Here is a 21,849-nt window from a genome sequence, read left to right as displayed (position 1 = left end):
ATTTGAAAAAGAAATCAAGGATTTAAGTCCTACAGCCAAATGAAATTTAATTCTGTCAACAACCTTAATGCGTCTGAAAGTGGATTATGCCCTAGAGCCTTCAGGTAGGAGCCTAGTTGGCTGACACCTTGACTTTGGCCTTGTGAGACTTGAGATTGCTTGTACTTACTTCTGTTTACTGAACTGTGATATAATAAAGGGATATTGTTTTAAGCCACTAGGTTTATGGCCGTTTGTTTTGTGACAATAGAAAACTAACACTCCATCATTAGTATTTCATTTGTGATAAACATTGCTTTTTCATGAAGTTCTTTTTGAACTATTGGTACCTCTGGGAGGGTAAACATTCCATTTTGAGAACATTAATTTGAGTTTATAAAAGCTTTATCGTTTTAGCTTTTATTTTTTAGTGTATGATATATCTTTTTAAAAAAAATTTTTTAACGTTTTTTTATTTTTGAGAGAGACAGAGACAGAATGTGAGTGGGTTAGGAGCAGAGAGAGAGGGAGACACAGAATCCGAAGCAGGCTTCAGGCTCCGAGCTGTCAGGACAGAGCCCGACGCGGGGCTCGAACTCACCAGTTGTGAGATCATGACCTGAGCTTAAGTCGGATGCTCAACCGACTGAGCTACCCAGGCGCCCCGTGATACATCTTTTTTAAAAAAAGATTTTAGGGGGCGCCTGGGTGGCGCAGTCGGTTAAGCGTCCGACTTCAGCCAGGTCACGATCTCGCGGTCCGTGAGTTCGAGCCCCGCGTCAGGCTCTGGGCCGATGGCTCGGAGCCTGGAGCCTGTTTCCGATTCTGTGTCTCCCTCTCTCTGTGCCCCTCCCCCGTTCATGCTCTGTCTCTCTCTGTCCCAAAAATAAATAAAAAACATTGAAAAAAAAAAAAGATTTTATTTTTAATCTCTACACCCAGCATGAGGCTTGAGCGCACAACCCTGAGATCAAGAATCACATGCTCTGCTGACTAATCCAGCCAGGTGCCCCTATGATATATCTTGAAAAGATTTTGTGTATGAAGTGAGGTTAATATTTCAGGTTAATTTTTTGTTCTTTACAAATAGGGATTTTGGGGGCACCTGGCTGGCTCAGATAGTTAAGCGTCCAACTTTGGCCCAGGTCATGATCTCACGGTTTGTGAGTTCAAGCCCCACGTCGGGCTCTGTGCTGACAGCTCAGAGCCTGGAGCCTGCTTCTGATTCTGTGTCTCCCTCTCTCTCTGCCCCTCCCCTGCTTGCATTCTCTCTCTCTCTCTCTCAAAAATAAACGTTAAAATTTAAAAAAAAATGTATTTTTTTTTCCAGTACTATTGATTGAGAAGACTCTCTTTTCCCCCTTCTTATTATCTTGTTACCTTTGTCAGAAATCAGTTGACTCTGTACATATGAGTTTGTTATTGAGCTGTCAATTCTGTTTGCATATATTTGAATGTATACAAATGCGTGTGTATTACATATCTCATTGTTTTTCTTAAATTTTTTAATTCAGTGCCTTCATATTAAGATTCATTTTTATTTCTATGCTCTTATCTGGTCTGATGCTTCCAACTGTTGCCTGATGTGCAAATATACTATATTTTTTCCCTAACATCTCTCCGAGGTATTGACATCTAGATGGCTCAAAACACCTTACTTCCAGATACTGCCACAACCCCTCTGGAATAATGGGATAATTTATTTGGGATATATATTCAGGAGCAGAATGTCTGGGTCTTAGGATATACATATTCCTGATCTAATTGCTGCCAGATTTTTCTTCATATTGGCTCCACCAATCTACACTCCCACCAGCAGTGCGTGTAGATTTCTATACTGCATATTGATGCCAATTCTTGGCATTATTCTCCTTTATAATTTTTGATAGTTTAATAGAGAAAGTGCTATCTTATTGTTTTAATTGGTGTTTTCCTTATTCCTGTGAATTAGAACATATCTCTTTGTGCTTTTCAGACTGTTGGGTTTCCTCTTTTCTAAATTGCCTGCTTATAATCATTGCCCACTTTTGTACTAGAATTATAAAACTGAAGGCTTTTCCGAATGTTCTAGATATTAATCCATTATCAGCTTTAGACATTGCAAATAATGTTTTCCATTCCGTCACATGTCAACTGACTTTGTGATTCTCTTATGCTTTGTTGAATTGAAGTCCTCAATTTGAATTTATTAATTTCATCAGTTTTTGTTTTATAGTCTCTGGGTTTTTTTTAAGGTTTGTTTGAGACATAGTTCCTTGCCCCCGGGTCATAAAACTATTCTTTTACATTTTTATACTAACTTTATAGCTTTGTCTTTCGCATCTAAACTTCTAATCTTTAAGTTGACAATTTGATAACAGGATTGATGAACGTATAGGGAAAGTATACTCACATATACTATTGGTAGGAATAGAGTTCTGGAGGTCATTTAGGCCTTTTCAGAAGCCTCAAAAATGCGTATTTTTGACATAGAAATTAAGGAGATAATTATAAATGTAAAAAAAAACCGGTCTCAAAGGATATATTTTGCAGTTATTGTGATAGCGAACTATTGAAAACAATCAAAATATCCAACAATGAGAATTTTGGTACCAATTAAACAATTGACTGTTGAGCTATTAACATCATGTAGTTTGCCAGAATAGCCAAAACGGTAGGGAGTTGCTGTTTAACAGGTATGAAGTTTTAGTTATGCATGATGAATAAGTCCTAGAGTTCTGCTCTATATTGTTATGCCTATAATTAAAATAAATAAATAAAAGGAACAAAGTTGGAGAACTTGTGCTTCCTTTTTTAAAAATTTACTACAAGGCTATAGTAATCAAGACAATGTAGTACTGGCATAAGGATAGACAGACTGTATTAGTTTCCTATTACTGCTGTAACAAATTGCCACAATTTCAGTGGCTCTAAAAAAAATTTATTATCTTATGCTTTTGGAGGTCACGAATTCAAAATCAGTCTCACGAGGCTAAAGTCAAAGTGTTTTTTGGGGCTGGTTGTGTCTGTAAGCTCAGGCCAATTTATTTCCTTGGCGTTTTCAGCTTCTAGAGCCTGCCTACATTACTGGCTCATAGCTCCTTCCTTGTGTTAATTTCGGTCTCTTGTTTCCATAGTCATTGCCTCCTACTGACTATGATCCTATTGTCTGTCTCTTACAGGGATCCTTGTAATTACATTATGCCCACTAGATTCCTATGAAATCTTTCCATCTCAAGATCTTAATTACATCTACAAAGTCCCTTTGGCTCTATAAGGCAACATATTCATAGTTTCTGGGGATTAGGATGTGGGCATATTTTGGGGGCCACTATTCAGCCTCCCGTACAGAACAGTGGATTAGAACTGAGAGTCCATAAATTCTCAAATTTATGGTTATTGATTTTGACAGGGGTATCAAGACAATTCAGTGGGTCAAAGAACGGTCTTTTTAACAAATGGTGCTAGGGCAATTGGATATGCACATGCAAAAGAATGAATCCCTGCCTTGTGTTATATAAAAAAAAACAACTCAAAAATGGATCATAGAACTAAATGTAAGAATGAAAATTACAAAACTCTTAGAAGAAAACTTCGGCATAAATTTTCATGAAACTGTATTAGGCAATAGTTTCTCAGGACACCTGAAGCATACGTGCACAAAAACAAAGGAAACAATTGACAAATTGAATCTCATCAAAATTTTTGCATCAGAAGGCACTAGCAGAGAATGAAGGTACAACCTACAGGGCCACCTGGGTGACTCAGTGGCTGAGCATCTGATGCTTGATTTCAGCCCAGGTCACAATCCCAGGGTAGCGGGATCAAGCCCGTGTTGGGGTCCATGCTGAGTGTGGAGCTTGCTTGAAGTTCTGTCTCCCTCCCTCCCTCCCTCCCTCTCCCTCTCCCTGTCCCTCTCTCTCTCTCTCTCTCTCTCTCTCCCTCTCTCTCTCTCTCTCCCCTCGCCCCTCCACTTCATGTTCTCTGTCTCAAAAACTACAACACACAGGAGAAAAATTTTGTAAATTATATTTGATAAGGGACTTTTTATTTTATTTATTTTTTTAAATGTTTGTTTATTCTTGAGAGAGAGAAAGAACATGAGCAGGGGAGGGGTAGAGAGAGAGGGAAACACAGAATCTGAAGCAGGTTCTAGGCTCCGAACTGTCAGCACAGAGCCTGATGCACGGCTCAAATTTACGAACCACGAGATTATGACCTGAGCTGAAGTCGGATACTTAACTGACTGAGCCACCCAGGCACCCTGATAAGGGACTTTTTAAGCAGCATATATAAATAATTTTTACAATTCAGCAATAAAAATACAACCCAATTTAAAATTGGCAAAATATCTGATCAGATATTTCTGCAAAGAAGATATTACAAGTGACCAGAAAACACGTGAAAAGATGTTCACATTAGTCATTAGGGAAATGCAAATCAAAACTGCAATTAAAAATAATTTTTTTCAAAACCACAATTAGAGACTACTTAAAACCCACTAGGATGGCTATAATCAACAAAATGGAAAATAAATTCAGGGAAGATGTGGAGAAATTGGAATCCTCATACATCGCTCTTGATGATGTAATATGGTGCAGCTGCTGTGGAAAATAATTTGTTGATTTCTGAAGAAGTTAGAGTTCTACTTGTAGGTATGTACTGGAGAGAAATTAAAACTTATGCCCACACAAAAGCATGTACGTAAATGTTAATGGCAGTGTTATTCATAATAGCAAAAAAGTGGAAACAACTCAAGTACCCATCAACATGTGAATGGATAAGCCAACTATGGTATAGCCCTGTGAGAGAATATTATTCAACCATAAATGGGAGTTAGGGACTGATCCATGCAACGACTTGGATGAATCTTGAAAACTTTGTGCCAACTGACAGAAGCCTGTCACAAAAGGCCACGTTTTGTATGATTCCATTTATATGAAATGTCCGGAATAGGTAAATCCATAGAGACAGAAAGTAGATTAGTTGGTTACTGAGGGCTTTGGAACGGGGTTGAGGGGAAACGGGATGGGTACAGAGTTTCTTTTGGTGGTGATTAAAATGTTTTAAAATTAATTTTACATGGTTCCACAACTCTGTGAATGTAATAAAAACCATTAAATTGTATACTTTCTGTAGTCATATACTTGGATTCCTTTCTCTGTTTTTCTCTGTTCTTTGCATATCTGTAACCAGTTTCTGATTTTTGTTTTCCATTAGATTTATGTATAACGTCTTATACATATATCAGTCAATATTAAGTTGATGGTTGTTTATGTCTGATTTTACTCTCATCCTTTCCCCACATTTTAGGTATATGGTGTCATACTTTATACTTTTTGTGTGTGTGAATCCCCTGACTGATTTTTATAGGTACTTATTTTAACTGCTTTTGTGCTTCCTACTTTTCTTGCTCCTATTTGCGATCTTTCCTTTCCACTCAAAGAATCCCCTTTAGCATTTCTTGTAGGGCTGCTTTAGTGGTGATGAATTCCTTGAATTTTTGTTTGCATGGGAAACTTATTATCTTTCCTATTCTGAATGATAGCCTTGCTGGATAGACTATTCTTGGTTGCAAGTTTTTTTTTTTTCTTTCAGCATTTTGTATGTATCATGCCACTCCCATCAGACCTACAGAGTTTCTGCTGAAAAATCAGCTGATAGCCTTATGGGGTTTCCCTTGTATGCACCTGTTTTCTCTTGTTACTTTTAAATTTCTCTTATCACTACCTTTTACTGTTTCAATTACTATGTCTTGGTGTGGACCTCCTTGAGTTGATTTTGTTGGGCCCTTTCCGTGCTTCCCAGATCTGGATTTTTCTTTCATTCCCCACATTCGGGAAGTTTTCAGCTATTATTTCTTCAGGTTATTGAAATTATTTCTTCAAATTCTTCAAATTATTTTTCCGCCACCTTTTCTCTCTCTTCTCCTCGATCCCTATAATGCATATTTTATTATGTTCGATGTTTTTCATTTATTCGATGTCTTTTCATTTATTATCTTTTTTTCTATTATTCAGCTTAATTGCTTTCCATGCCTCTGTCCTCCAGTTTGCCGATCCATTCTTTTGCTTCCTCTAGTCTACTGTTTTTTCTCTCTAGTGTATTTTTCATTTCAGTTTTTGAGTTCTTCATCTCTGATTGTTTTTTTTTTTTTTAATCTTTTCTGGCTCTTTTTTGAAGGTCTCACTGAAGTCTTCTACTCTTTTCTCAACTCCAGTGCGTGTCTTTAACAGCATTAGTTTAAATTCCCTACCAGGCATATGCCTTATCTCCATTTTGTTTAACTATCTTGCTGTGATTTTTGTCCCGTTCTTTCATTTGGGACCTGTTTGTTGTGCTGTCTCTTTAAGGGTGGGGACTCAGTTTCCTCTCACCCTCTTGGCTCTCCCAGAGCTAAGCCAGCTGATTTTCAAAGTTCCAGGTGTTAAGCTCTGCTGATTATAAGAACTCATGAAATTACGCCCCGCTGGTATGCAAAGCCAAATGTTACAGGGATTCATCTTCCTCGTGTGGGTTCCCCGTGCCTAGGTTGCCTTGTGTGCGGGTCTGTTTCTTTCTCCTGCGGGTCTGTCCCTCCCTCCTGTGGAGAGTCCCATGGATCCGTTTAGCCTCTGACTGCGTCTCCACCCTTGCTACCCTCTTCGATGTGGCCTCTTCTCCACATTTAGCTGCGAAGGGTCTGTTCTGCCAGTCTTCAGGTTTTGTGGGTTATTTACACTGATGTGGGTGTTATCTAAGTGTATTCTTGGGACAAGGGTGAGCTTAGGATCCTCCTACTCAACCGTCTTCTCTGGAAGTCGATTACCCCAAAGTTTTCAAACTGTATTTTGCTTGGGCTAGGTTGTAGGTTTTTATTTTTCCTTTTTCCTTATTTATAATTTAATTTTTTTTTTGTAATGGGCATGTATTTTTTTAAGAATAAAACTCCTGAAGCTTATGTCCTCAGTTACAGCGGTGCTCAGGAAGTAGAAGAGTCCATAAAATCTCAGCTTTTCCCCTCTCACCTCTGCTCTGGAGCCATTGTGAGGGGAGATAAACTTTGCATCATTGATATGACAGAATGAACCAGCTTCTTTCCTACAGCGCATTGGAAGAATTGAGGGGATAAGAGGCACGCTGTGGTGTTCCTGTTCGTTTTGAGGTAAACCCTCAGAACAGCAGGCATATCCACAATCAAATGTAAGCACCCAAAACACCTAAAGCTGGATGGAAATTAATTTTAAAACGCCTGTTATTTTCCGATGAAATTCCCCACACCTTTGTTAATTTGCATTAGTACAAGTGACATATTATTTGGCATTTGTTTGTAAGTTGTTTCATTTTGTATATTTGGTGTCTCTGAGCAGCTTGCGAGTTTTTCAAGGGCATGGGACCTTGGCTTTTATTCCTGTTCTTCTCTCCTAGAGCCCAGTAATGGTGCTTTGCACCCAGCAAGGACACAGCCCATGGAAAATGAAATGGTTATGTTGGCAGAAACCGGGAGACTTTAATCAACTATCCCTACTATCTATTTGTAGCCAGAAAGGGTTTTTGTTTTTTATTCTAAACTTTTGGGGGGGGGGTTGCAGAGGAAGAGGGAGAGAAAGAATCTTAAGCAGGCTCCACACCCAGCATGGAACCTGACTCAGGGCTCGATCTCACAACTGTGAGATCATGACCTTGGCTGAAATCAAGAGTTGGATGCTTAACTGCCCGAGCCACCCAGGCGCCCCTGTGTATTTTATTCTAAAACTAAAGTTTTTATTTTTGGCAAGGGGTCCTCACCATCTAACTGTCTTTTAATTAACAAATGAAATGCCCTTTTGGCATATGTTTTAGAGCGAGTCTATCTTGTAATATTAGAAATTTATTTTTGTGCAACAGGTTACCACAAACTTAATGGCTTAAAACAACACGCACTTATTATTTCAAAGTTTTTGTGGGTCGGAAGTCTAGGCCTACCTTAGCTGGGTCCTCTTTGTGGGGTCTTACGAGATGATTGTCAAGGTCCCAAGCGTGCCGTGTAGTCATTTGGAGACTGAACTGGAGAAGAATCTGCTTTCATGTTCACTCAGGTGATTGCGGTTCAGTCTCCTGGGGTTTTGAAGACAGAGGGCCCCCTGGCCTTAGGTTGAGTGGCAGCTGCCGTCAGGTCATAGAGGCCACCCCCGGTTCCTTCCTATGTAGGTTTCCCCAATATGGCCACTTACTTTAAGCCAGCAAGGAGTCTCTGAAGCCAGGCCACTAACAAAATGAAGTTTGTACAGCGTAACCTAATCACAGGAGTAACGTCTCATCACTTTGGCCATTTGTATTATTTAGAAACAAGTCACGTGTCCCAGCCATGGTCTGGATGAAGGTGTTAGACGAGAAGGTGGACACTAAGAGGAGGGCATCATGGAGATCCTTATGATTTATTTACCAGCCATACTTTGTGAATTATTTTAATTTTTTAAATGTTCATTTATTTTTGAGAGACTGTGTGTGTGCGTGCTCACACGTGAGTGGGGTAGGGGTGGGGGACAGAGGATCCCAAGCAGGCTGACAGCAGAGAGCCTAACGTGGGGCTCAAACTCATGAACTGTGAGATCATGACCTGAGCCAAAGTTGGACACTTAACCAACTGAGCCACCCAGATGTCCCTGTGATTTATTATATTTATATTTATATTTATATTTATATATTTATATTTATTATTTATATTTATTTATATTTTAGAGACAGAGCATGAGCAGAGGAGGGGCAGAGAGAGAGAGGGAGACACAGAATCCAAAGCAGGCTCCAGGCTTTGGGCTGTCAGCACAGAGCCCGATGTGGGGCTCGAACTTATGCACCGTGAGATCATGACCTGAGTTGACGTCGGCTGCTTAACCGACTGAGCCACCCAGGCGTCGCCCTACCCCCCGTGATTTATTTTAAAGTACATACCAGAAATGTATGCTGTGCTAGGTTAGACATTTTATGATCATTTTATGTATTTTTAAATAACTGACGTATTTGATTTCCTGTAATCACACTCGCAGCTGAAGTACACGAGTCTGTGCTTAGTTGGTAGTCCAGAAAGCTCCATTTCAGTGACTTGTCAGGACACATTTCCTAGGACTTGCCGATGCTAAAGACCAAAGCTCAGTTGTGGGAACCATATTTATGGAGAACTGCGTACAAATTATGTCATCTACCCATTCCTACGGAAAGGCTACAGCTTTTCTCTAAGCCAGACCTTTGCGGATCTGCCTCCCTGGGTTCGATCACGCTGCCTTCCTCTAGAAGTGCTTTGGCGGGACTGTGCTTTGGCCTGAAATCAGCAGCCTGTAGCGAGCGATCCAATAGGAAACAGCCCTGTGAAAGGTGTTACTACAGATGCTGTAATGTCACGTCTGGTCTTGACACCAGGAATACTTGCGCTTCTCTTGTCTGCCTTATTTCCTGGAGGCATTGTAGATCACGTAACTACTTTTCTTCCTTCACACTCGCTGATTTTGTAGCTTGCTGTTAGCAAGTCTTCCAGACTTTCAGTAGACATTTTGCGTACTAACTTTACTCCTGGCTTTGTTTTTACCTTTCTGCCTTTTTTTTTTTTTCTTAAACCTGGCCCTGATTTCTTTACCTTTTATCTTAGTTACAGTTTTTACTTTATCACGAAATAGAAAATAAAGTATATCATGTTATATATCTAGTAAGCTACCTAAACTTCTACATATAGTAAACTACCTGTTGGTAACGAGGAGTATAGACAACTCGTTTGAATGTCACAGAAGTCTCAAGGTGAACATTGTGGCTGTGCCCATAGAAGCCAAAGCATTTTTCTTTTTTAAGTTAAAAAAAAATTATTTGTTAAAATTTTTTTAAAATTTATTTTGAGAGGGAGCAAGTGAGCACGTGCCAGGGGAGGGGCAGGGAGAGCGAGAATCCCAGGCAGATTCCATGCCATCCCCAAAGAGCCTAACTTGGGGCTCAATCTCAAGAGTCGGACCTGTAACTAACTGAGCCACCCAGGTGCCCTCAAAGTATTTTTCTTAAATGGAAGGGCAGATGTCATGCTGAGCCTTTTGAACCTACACAAGCTACTGGTATGTTCAGTAGTGAGTCAGAAAGACTGTTCTTTTGTGGCAGTCACTTGCCTTGGCTAATGGGGGTGCTAGTCTAAACGGCTAGGTGCAGAAGAGTTAGCAGGCATTAAGTTGTGGTACTGGGGGCTGATCTTAAAAGAAACTAGAACTGTATAATGCAAGGAAAAGGGGTGAAAACAGAGACGTGGAGGGACCCTAACGGGAATGTTTATTCCTCAGCAATCTTACTTGCTGTAGGGCCGCCTAGGTGGCTCAGTTGGTTAAGCATTCGACTTCGGCTCAGATCATGATCCCACAGTTCGTGAGTTTGAGCCCTGCATCAGGCTCCGTGCCGACAGCTCAGAGCCTGAGCCTGCTTCAGATTCTGTGTCTTCTTCTCTCTCTCTGCCCCTCCCCTTCTTACGTTCTGCCTCTCTCTCTCTCTCTCTCAAAAATAGAACACTTAAAAAATTAAAAAAAAAAAAAAAAGAATCTTATTTGCCCTCGAGTTCAGGCTTTTTGTAGGGACGATTCTTATAGTGTTGGTCCCCCTCTCTCAGTCATCCCTGTCAGTCCAGGCCTGTACACAAGCCACGGTCAAACAGGTTTGGGAAGCTGTACACAGAGGCAGTGTATGGGCAGGATTTTCTATGGGGCCAGATTGATCGAAAAGGGTGCTATCGTGCAAGTTATCGGCCTATGCGAGAGGGAGAGAGGATAGAAACATTCGGTCAGAAGGGAAGCCAAGTTTGTACGGATGAGATCATCTGTCCATCCGAGAGGGTGATTTAAAGTTGGAATGGCCAGGGGGCCCTGGTTCAGTCAGTTAAGCATCCAACCCTTGATTTCGGGTCAGGTCGTGATCTCACTATTTGTGAGATCGAGCTCTGTATCAGGCTGTGCGCTGATCGCGGGGAGCCTGCCTGGGAATCTGTCTCGCTCTCTCTCTCGCTGCCCCTCCCTTGTGCTCTCCCTTTCTCTCTCTCAAAATAAATAACCTTAAAAAAAAAAGTTGGGGTGGTGAGGGGCCAGTGGAAAAGAAGTGAGAGTGAGGAAAAAGGTATGGATTGAGCACAGGGGGGCAGTTGAGGAAATGAGTTTGTGCACACTGGGAATGTGTCAGATTGTGGCAGGGCCAGCTTGTTAAAGCACTCTAAAGGGCTGTGCCCTGTTTCTTCCTGGGAAAAGGCCAATTAAAAACTTTCTAGGAGTCGACAGTTGTGGCACGTTACCATTAAGATGGAGTTAGCCATTAAATTAATTTCTGACTCTGCTTGCCTGCCATCTGCATGGTCTCTCTGTGGCCAAAATGGAGCCTCAAAAAATGGTTTGTTCAAATGTCACCATATGCTTTCTTCCAGTAATCCTGACCCTAGAGAAGAACTGTTGAAGCAGTTATCATTGTCAAGTGAATAAAACTGAGAAATAATACCACATTCAAATAAAAATAGCACTTTTTTCAGGACTAACATTGGAAAAAGCAAAGCTAAAAAGAAGAAATCTTTCCAATTTCTTTCCATTCCCTGACTTCTTTCAAGATGCCTGACATCATTCCTATTGCATGGAACTGTCAGTAGGATTTAAGGGGTTAGTGTATACGATTTGTTTGGTTTAGTTTTTAAATTTAAGGAGTGATAAGGTAATATAAAAATTATTTTGCCCATTCCTTATTAAAGTATAAAGCAAGAAGGAAGCCTATCACTGAACACCTATTAGGTGCCAGGATCTTTTATACACTAACCCCTTAAATCCTAGGGACAGTTCCAGGCAATAGGAATGATGTTTGTTACGGATGGGGGAAATTGACACTCTGTAGTCACACAGGTTCTGTAGCTTGTCCAAGGTCACACAGATGTGAATTGGGGGAGCCACAATTCAAATCCAGAACTTCCTCATTTCAGAACCCTGTGGCTAGCTACTATGTTGGCACCTACCTCTTAGAGTTGTCAGGATTAAATAAGACAATCAGTGTAAGGTACTCAGCAGAGTAATATACATAAATAGCTCAATAAAGGGAAACTGCCGAGTAATATACATAAATAGCTCAATAAAGGGAAACTGCCATAACCACCACCACCAGCAGCAGCACTGTTCTGCTTTCCAAGTAGTTGAGATTTGCTAGAATACGCGATGTGTGAACAACTCGCTACGGAGTCTGAATCATTAAGATGTATTTAACCATGTCAGTGATACTCCCTGAACGTGAACCATATACCAGAGGTTTTTCTCACGTTCTTATTCTCTTTTCATCCCAACGACATTGTAATGCTGGTAGTTCGGCTCTCCATACTTTACATAAGGCAGACTGGGCCTGAGAGTGATAAGGCAACTTGCTGAAAGTCACATCTAGAAAATGGTAGAATCCGAACTTGGCTCCAGGTTTGTCTAATTCCCAAGCCTAAGCTTTTTGTGCTGCACCTGCGTGCCTCTTTATAAGTCCAAATCACTGCGGTTATTTCTGTACCTCACCCTCAGTTGTACTGTACAAATTGTACCCTCCGTGTATTAGGCCATAATTTATGTGAATCCATTCACAGATCCCACTAAAGAGGGTTGGGTTGTGATCACAAATTTCCAAGGACCATAATAACTTTTGTTGCGACTGACTGATTTGTTCAGTTTTTCTGAAATGTGACATCATCAGTTGAAAGAAATCTGGGAGCGTTAAATGCTCTGATTAAGTCTTTGTGATTCACGAGTTCTGATCTCTGTGGCTTCAAAATGGGCTCAGAGGATGGTTCAGAATTTAATGCAGACCCAGCTCTCAGAGCATGCCTCGGGTTCAAAGGGATCCATCAAAGGGTGGCCCTGAGAAACGCCCCCATTACACTTTCACGGTCGAGATAACTCCGAGTTTTGAATAGTGCGGCCTGTGAAAGGGAAACCGTTACAATCGACTCATAAAGAAGAACTTTTGAGTAAAAACAGTTGGTGACTATCCTTTTCTTCACCAAAGCCTATGGAATGAGAATGATGATTAAATATGCAAAGAATACTAAAAGTAATTAACAGACTGCTCTGTATTGTAGAGGTTGAAAAAAACAATGACTGAACACAGTGTTGGAGCAACTGAGTTACTAGGTGTGAGACTTCTCCTCCCAGGTTTGTTTAAGCCATCCACAAAATAAATAACCCTCGTGCTGCAGTGTATCTGGGAAATAATTACTGCTGTCAGATGAGCTCTTGGCCAGCAAGACAAGCCAGCATGCTCAGAAGATGAGGGCCCAAAGAGCCAGCCTGCGCAGAGCTGGGCCAGAGAATCTCACGCCAAAGATGATGATCTCTAGGGGCGTTGCCGGTACAATTTTATCTTCTCCTTTTCACTTCACTCTGCGCTTTGCCTAGCTCAGGGAGAGAAAGCCTCCAGAATTATTCCTCCGTCGGTTTCCCCTGAAACACTCTCTTGCATTTCTGCAAGAGAAACGGACACAAGAAGTCATGGGGGGGATGTGTTAGGGATCCTTGTGCCGATTTTTAGAGATGAATTTGTGTTGCAGGGTATAAGGGTGGGGCAGAGAATTCTTCCGTTTCCATATATCACATTCTGCAGGGAAACCGTATTGTTTCCCTCAGTTCAATAAACTACTGAGTATTCTCGCTGCCCAGAGACAACTCTGGTTGTCAGTCTCTGCCTTCTCCATACTGGAGCCTATGGACTCAGCCCCAACCAGCCCTGAGGGAGAAGGGATGTTAAGAAGTCCCATCCTCACCGTTAGATGAGGTCTGGGCCTACTTCTGTTAGCACGTTTATATCCATTATGCCTGAGGTGAACACCTCCTCCCCCAACCAGGCCGTATGGCTGGGCTGGTGCCTCATTTTCCCCCACCTAGCCCACCGGTTCTCCACTCTCCCATAACCACCTACTGAGCTATATTCTCCGGTACCCATTCTCTCCCTGGAACCTGGAGCTGGTGGCCCTTATAATCGCAGCAGCTCATCACTTCTCAGCCTTTTGGCGAAGATCAAGTGTAAGCTTAGCTGCTCACTTTCCAATTCTGAAATACTGACCAGTGCTGCCAGCTGCCTGGGCCTATGGACACTGGCCCCTCTGGAGAGTCCTAGTTCCCCGTGAGCCTTTGGGTTATGTAGAGTGGACCGTTGACTACTTTGTTCAGAGACCGGACCTTTGCCTGTTTACAGCTTTCTTCCCCACTGGCTTACCCCTGTCTGAACTTACACTGCTTTTACATCACTGTGCATCGATGGATACTTGACCACCTCCGTGATGTGATGGAGGCATTTTAGTATCATGGAAAGGACAGGAAAAGAGCGATTAAAAAAAATTTGTTTTAATGTTTATTTTTGAGAGAGAGAGAGAGAGAGAGCGAGCATGAGCAGGGGAGGGGCAGAGAGAGAAGGAGACACAGAATCCGAAGCAGGCTCCAGGCTCCAAGCTATCAGCACAGAGCCCCATGCGGGGCTCGAACTCACGAACTGTGAGATCATGACCTGAGCCGAAGTCGGCTGCTTAACCGACTGAGCCACCCAGGCGCCCCGAGAGTGATTTTTCTAATTATGCTTAGCAACCGTCTTTAAGGACCTTTTGTGTGGGTGGAAACAGCTTCTCTTACGTATCATCTACTGAGAGGTCTCATAACTTTGGGTGCGTCTGTGAATTCAAGGCAGACTGTTGGGGCAGCAGACAGAGGTGCAAGCTGCAGCTCCGTTACTGTGTAGGACCTTGGGAAAGACGCATCACTCTACTGGATCTTAGCTTCCTCATCCATAAAAATGGTGGTGATAATGGATACATATATCTCACGATACTGGCGAGATGAACGAAAGATGGGATGTGAAAATGTTTTGGGAACTCCACTGTGTCCTGTGGAAGTGAACCTGCCACTAGAACTTCATAAACTGTCCCTCGCACGTGAAGAAACGTGTCAGGGTATCAGCACATCTAGTGACTGAAAAGTCTGACCACCAGCTGGTGCTCGTAAGTAGTACAGTTTCGTAGCTTCAGGTGTAGGTTTGTGACAGTGCTTAGAAGATCCAAGATGATGCATTTGATTGCAGTCCCAGTTTGAGGAGGCAGCATGTGGTCGCGGAAAGAGCATGGGCTTTAGAGTTAGAAAACCTGGGTTCAAATCTCCGCTTAGCTATTTAAGGACTAGGGGAACTTGGGCAATTTAAGCCATCTCTTTGAATCTCAGTTTCATCACGATAACACTACCCCCACGCTGTTGGTTTTTTTAAAAAGCCAATCGGACAGTCTTTGTCCTGTTGACTGGAACATTTAGCCCACTTAGAGTTAATGTATTTGGGATTATATTTGGGATTAAATTTTTCATTTTATTGTCTAGGGTTCTTGGGTCCTTTTCTTCTTTGTCTTTCAGTTAAGCATTTTTAACCTTTCTGTTGTTTTTCCTTTAGCAGTCAGAAAGTTGTGCACTCTTTCTATTCATTTAGATGTTACCCTATAAATTATGACATAAATAAATAACATATCAAAGTCTAAAGTGAGTCAAAGCCTTTATCCTACTCCTAGATATTAGAAGAATTTTGGAACATATTTGTATTTTGTTTTCCCCTCTGCACCTTAAGCTTAAATATTTTATTGCCTGGAATTTAAAGTCTCTGTTTCACTTCTCTTTTTAATTCCAACAGATGCTATTATTATTGCTTTTATAGTCAATATTCATTTATATTTGCCCACATTTTTAAACAAAGTGTATTTATCTATTTTGAGAGAGAGAGAGTGTGTGTGCCAGGAAGGGGCAGAGAGAAGGCAAGACAGAATCCCAAGCTTGATGTGGGGCTTGAACTCGTGAACTGTGAGATCATGACCTGAGCCGAGATCAAGAGTCTGATGCTCAGCCGACGGAGCCACCCAGGCAGCCCTGACCACATTTTTAGTACTTTCCTTATGCTTCATTTTTTTTTTTTCCCACAACTCAGATATTCCATCTGGTATATTTTCTTTTGGCTTTAAATAAATCTTTTACCCTTTATTAGAAAAAATATAGGCTAATGATGCATATTATGATTATTACCATTATTACATTGCCTATAATCGTCTCTATTTTGCATGAATTCTTGAAAAGTATGTTTGTGGAGTATAGAATTCTAGGCTAACGGTTACTTTTGTTCGGCACATTGAAATAGGAGACTGTCTTCTGGCTTCTGTCGTTGGTATTGAGAGGTCAGCTGTTTATTGGTTATTCCTTTGAAGTTAATCTTTATTTCTTGGCTACTTTTTCTTTTTTTAAGTAGGCTCTATGCCCAACATGTGACTTGAACTCACGACCCTGAGATCAAGAGTTGCGTGCTCTACCAACTGAGCCAACCAGGCACCCCTCTGGGCTACTTCTTTTTTTTTTTTTTTTTAACGTTTATTTATTATTGAGAGACAGAGAGACACAGTGCATGAGCAGGGGAGGGGCAGAGAGAGGGGGAGACACAGAATCTGAAGTAGGCTCCGGGCTCCGAGCTGTCAGCACAGAGCCCGACGTAGGGCTCCAACTCACAAACTGCGAGATCATGACCTGAGCTGAAGTCGGTCACCCAACCAACTGAGCCACCCAGGCGCCCCCACTCTGGGCTACTTTTAAGGTTGATTGAGTCTCTCTTTCATACACACATAACCTCTTCTGTTCCCCTCACTCAACTCTGTCTCAGCTCGGTTTCATTATGACGTATCTAGGCATGGATTTCTTTTCCTTTATCCTGCTTGGAATTCACTGGACCTTTTGAATCAGAATTTGTGTCATTCTTTTGCCTGTGGCGACTGTATAATTTATTCGCCCAAGCAGGACTCTGCTGAGAGTGGAAGGAGGTGACATTAAGTATTAAGCTGGGGTTAACAAGCCTACGTTAGGGCTGTCACAAGGAAACAGGTATATCTGGTCACCATACCTCTGTCCCTCTAGTCATTTTATGCTTACTGTTGAGAGGGCATGTCTTTTCCTTGTCATTTACTTTTGACCTTTCAGTGTGCTCATAGTTTGTCTCCTGTTGGCAGCATATGGTTCAATTTTGCTTTTTTATCCATTCTAACAATCTGTTCCTTAAAAAAATTTTTTTAATGTTTATTTTTGAGAGAGAGAGAGAGAGAGGGAGGGAGGGAGGAAGGGAGAGAGAGAGAGAGAGAGAGAGAGAGAGAAAGAGAGAAAGAGAGAAAGAGAGAAAGAGAACAAGCAGGGGAGGGGCAGAGAGAGCGGGAGACACAGAATCTGAAGCAGGCTCCAGGCTCTGAGCTGTCGCCACAGAGCCCAGCACGGGGCTTGAACTCACAAACCGTGAAATCATGACCTGAGCTGAAGTCAGATACTTAACTGACTGAGCCACCAGGTGCCCCAATATAATCTGTTCCTTTTAATTCAAGTACTTATACTATTACTGTTTAATGTAATTCTTGATATGGTTGGATTTAAGTTTACCATTTTATTGTTTTCTGCTTGTCTCTTCTGTTTTGTTGTTGTTGTTCCTGTCCTGTTTTCTCCCTCATTTTGATTATTTGAATATATTTTTGTATTCTCTTTAATCTATTGGCTTTTAAAAATAAAGTTTATTTATTTTGAGAGAGAGCACACACATGTGTACATGCATGAGCAAGGGAGTGGCAGAGAGAAAGGAGAGAGAGAATCCCAAGCAGACTCCGCACAGTGGAGAGCCAGATGCAGGGCTTGAACCCACGAACTGCGAGGTCATGACCTGAGCTAAATTCAAGAGTTGCGCGCTTAGCCGACTGAGCCACCCAGGTGCCCCAATCTGTTGGCTTTTTAGCTGTAATAGTTTGTATTAGTTTTACTGGTTGCACCAGCAATTAAAATATACATTTCAAAACTTCACTAGTCTATTTAGAATTAATTTTGTGCCATTTCATGTAAAATGTAGAAAGTTTTTAACTATATGGTTTCCCTTTAATTCCCACTCTCGTCCTTTATAATTGTCCTACGTGTTAAATCCACCTATGTTGAAAATCAAACAAGAGGGTGCCTGGGTGGCGCAGTCGGTTAAGCGTCCGACTTCAGCCAGGTCACGATCTCGCGGTCCGTGAGTTCGAGCCCCGCGTCAGGCTCTGGGCTGATGGCTCGGAGCCTGGAGCCTGTTTCCGATTCTGTGTTTCCCTCTCTCTCTGCCCCTCCCCTGTTCATGCTCTGTCTCTCTCTGTCCCAAAAATAAATTAAAAACGTGGAAAAAAAAATTAAAAAAAAAAAAAGAAAAACAAGAAAATGTGACTCTTTTTCTTCAAATAGGCATATGCACCTTAAAGAACTTGAGAAGCACATCATTTCTAATGCTTTTCATTTGTTGTTGAGGATTCGTTCAAGCCTCTCTCTAGTACTGTTCCCCTGCAGTCTAAAAAACCCCGCAATGTATTTCCTTAGTTTTCCTTTTGCTGAAAATGTACGTCTTTCCCCTTTATTCCCGGTGGATGTTTTCACTGGACACAGAATTCTGGGTGGCTTTTTTTTTCTTTCTTCATTTTCAATATGCTATTCCACTATCTTCTCTTCTTCATATTTTCTGATGACTAAATCTATAGTCATCCCATATTTACTGTCATCAGATAAATGCAAGTTAAAATCACTGTATAGGACCTGTAGCTTCTTTTTTAAACGGCTTTTTTTTTCTTTTTAGTTTATTTATTTTTTGAGATAGGGAGAGTGAGCAGGAGAGGGTCAGAGACAGAGGGAGAAGGAGAATCCCAAGCAGGCTTTGCACTGTCAGTGCAGGGCCCGACGTGCAGCTTGAACTCACAAACCGTGAGATCATGACCTGAGCTGAAATCGAAGGCCAGCTGCTTAACTGACTGAGCCACCCAGGTGCCCCTCTTTTTTTTTTTTTTTTTTTTTAATATTTATTTATTATTTTTGAGAGAGAGGGCACCTGATCATGGGCAGGAGAGGGGCAGAGAGAGACAGGGGCAGAGGGTCTGAAGTGGGCTCTGTGCTGACAGCAGAGAGCCCAACACGGGGCTCCAGCTCACAAACTGGGAGATCATGACCTGAGCTGAAGTCAGGTAGTTAGCCGATTGAGCCACCCAAGGAGCCCCAGGACCTGTAGCTTCTGATGTGGTGGTATAATCCCTCAACAGACCAGTCTCCCCCTGGTAGCTCCATTTGACAAAATACGCAAATAACCACCTGAGGATTCTGATGAAAAAAGGAAGGCACACAAACTGGAGGAGAGCTGAAACTCGGGAAGCGTTGGGGACGGGTGTGAGTTTTGTGGTTTTTGTGACCTTGCCTCAAGGGCAGGCATCGGTGAGGGCGGGCAGCGAATGCAGCTTCAACTCAGAAATGGTGCTTTCTGGTTAGTAGGACCAGGGAAAGAGAGCCAGGCCACCGGGACTACAGAGTCCCGTTGGGGAGGGCGTTGGGGAGAGGGCCCTCCTAATCCTGTATATAAATACCATCAAAGTCTCAGGCAGACCCCTGAGCCACACAGGTACAGAATACACTCAGAGGAGCAGAGCAAAAGCAGAAAGACTTGATCTAATGTTTCAACCACAGTCACCCACGGATCATGACTCTTTTATTTGTATTGTATAATTTCCATTCAGTTAAAGGTTTTGAATTTCTCTTTCTGTTATTTCTATTCTAATTCTGTTCTGGTTAGAAAACCTATTCTGGATGGTTTCATTATTTTAAAATATGTTGAGGCTTTCTTCAAGGCTCAGCATATAGTAGATTTTAATAACTGTTCCATGTGCCCTTGAAAAAATGTGAATTCTGGCTTTTTTGGATGCAGAGCTCCATAAATGAGTATTACATCAAGTTTCTTAATTGTGCTCTTTAGAACTTTTTTATGTATACTGCTTTTTTTTTTTGTCTGTCCTCAGCCATGAAGATAGATGGGTTAGTATTCTTTTATGATCGTGGGGTAGCGTATTTCTCTTGTTTTCTCAGCTTTTTCACTTTGTGTCATATACTTAGAAGCCATGTTATTATGCGTATGCAGTTTTAGGATAGTGATAATCTTCTTATTGATGATTTTGGCCTCTTTGCCATCATAAAGATATTAAAGAGCTATTGACTTGTTTATCACTACAAAATGTAGCTCTGTCTCCAGTTAATGCTTATTGCCTTAATATTTACTTTGCCTGATATTAGTGTAGTTATGCCAACCGTCTTTTGGTTACTGTTTGAATGATGTATTTTTTTGATCCTTTTACTTTAGACCTTTCTGTGTCCTCGTATTTTTTAGAAAGTGGTTTTTGTAAGCATGTTACAGTTACTTAAAAAAAAACAAAACTATAACAGCTTTACTGAGATATAATTTACATACTATAATGTTCATGATTATAACTGTGCAGTTCAATGGTTTTTAGCACATCCAGAGTTGTCAAACCATCACCACTAATTTTAGAGCATTTTCATCACCCCAAAAAGAAACTCTGCAGCCATTACTCTCTTGTAATTCTCTCTTCACCCCAAGACCCGAGAAAATATTAATCCTCTTTCTGTCCCTAGGGATTTGCCTAAGGAGAATATTTCAATAAATGGAACCATACGAAGTGTGGTCTTTTGTGTTTGGCTTCTTTCAGTTAGCATGAGGTTTATAAGGTTCGTTCGTATTGTACCATTTATTTATATGCTTTTTAATGTTTGTTTTTGAGAGAGAGAGAGACAGAGCCTGAGCAGGGGAGGCACAAAGAGAGGGAGACACAGAATCCGAAGCAGGCTCTGGGCTCTGAGCTGTCAGCACAGAGCCCGATGCAGGGCTCCAACCCGTGAACTGTGAGATCATGACCGGAGCCGAAGTTGGACACTTAACTGACTGAGCCACCCAAGCATCCCACATATCGTACCATTTATTAATTTTTCATTCCTTTTTATGGTTGAAAAATAACCCATTGTATGTATATACCAAATTTTTTATCTGCTTGTTAGTTGATCGACATTTCAGTTGTTTCCACTCTTTGGCTATCATAAATGATGCTGCTATGAACATTCACATAAAGGTTTTGTGTGGACATATGTTTTCAGTTTTTTGGGGCATATACTTAGGAGTGGGATTGATGGGTTGTATGGTAACTTTAAATTTCATATGAAGAACTGTCAAACTGTTGGGCTCCCAGTTCTGTTCCACTGATTTATGTCTATTTTTATGTCAGTATCACAATGTCTTAATTGCCATAGCTTTGTAGTAAAATTTGAAATGAAGAAGAATGAGTCCTCCAACTTTGTTCTTTTTTATAATTCGTGTGGTTATTCTAGATCCCTTGCATTCTCATTGACAGGATTGTCAGTTTCTATACAAAAGCCAGCTGCGATTTTGATAGGAATTGCGTTGAATTTGTCGATACATTTGGAAAGTATTGCCATCGCGACAATATTAATTGTTCCGCTCTATGAACTTGGGATGTCTTTGCATTTATTCAGGTCTTCTTTAATTTCTTTCAACAATGCTCTGTAGTTTTCAGTGTGCAAGTCTTGCACTCCTTTTGAAAAATTTATTCCTCAACATTTTATTCTTTTTGATACTATTATAAGTGGAATTGTTCTCTTAATTTCAGAATGTGCATTGGTAGTGTATAGAAGCACAATTGATTTTTTTAAATTTTAATGTTCTTTTTTAAATTTACATCCAAGTTAGTTAGCATCTAGTGCAACAATGATTTCAGGAGTAGATTCCTTAATGCCCCTGACCCATTTAGCCCATCTCCCCTCCCACAACCCCTCCAGTAACCTGGTAACCCTCTGTTTGTTCTCCATATTTATGAGTCTCTTATGTTTTGTCTCCCTCCCTGTCTTTATATTATTTTTGTTTCCCTTCCCTTATGTTCATCTGTTTTGTCTCTTAAAGTCTTCATATGGGGGCGCCTGGGTGGCTCAGTCGGTTAAGCGTCCGACTTCAGCTCAGGTCACGATCTCACGGTCCGTGAGTTCGAGCCCCGCGTCAGGCTCTGGG

General features: G+C 41.3%; 1 pseudogene; it reads right to left on the bottom strand.

The window, feature by feature from the left end:
- Window positions 1-21,263, bottom strand: part of LOC131502154 (ferritin heavy chain-like) — a 32,629-nt pseudogene extending 11,366 nt beyond the window's left edge.
- Between the last annotated feature and the right edge of the window lie 586 nt (window positions 21,264-21,849).

This window comes from Neofelis nebulosa, chromosome X, assembly GCF_028018385.1.
Source record: "Neofelis nebulosa isolate mNeoNeb1 chromosome X, mNeoNeb1.pri, whole genome shotgun sequence".
Lineage (NCBI taxonomy): Eukaryota > Metazoa > Chordata > Mammalia > Carnivora > Felidae > Neofelis > Neofelis nebulosa.
This window is presented reverse-complemented; position numbering and strand designations above follow the sequence as displayed.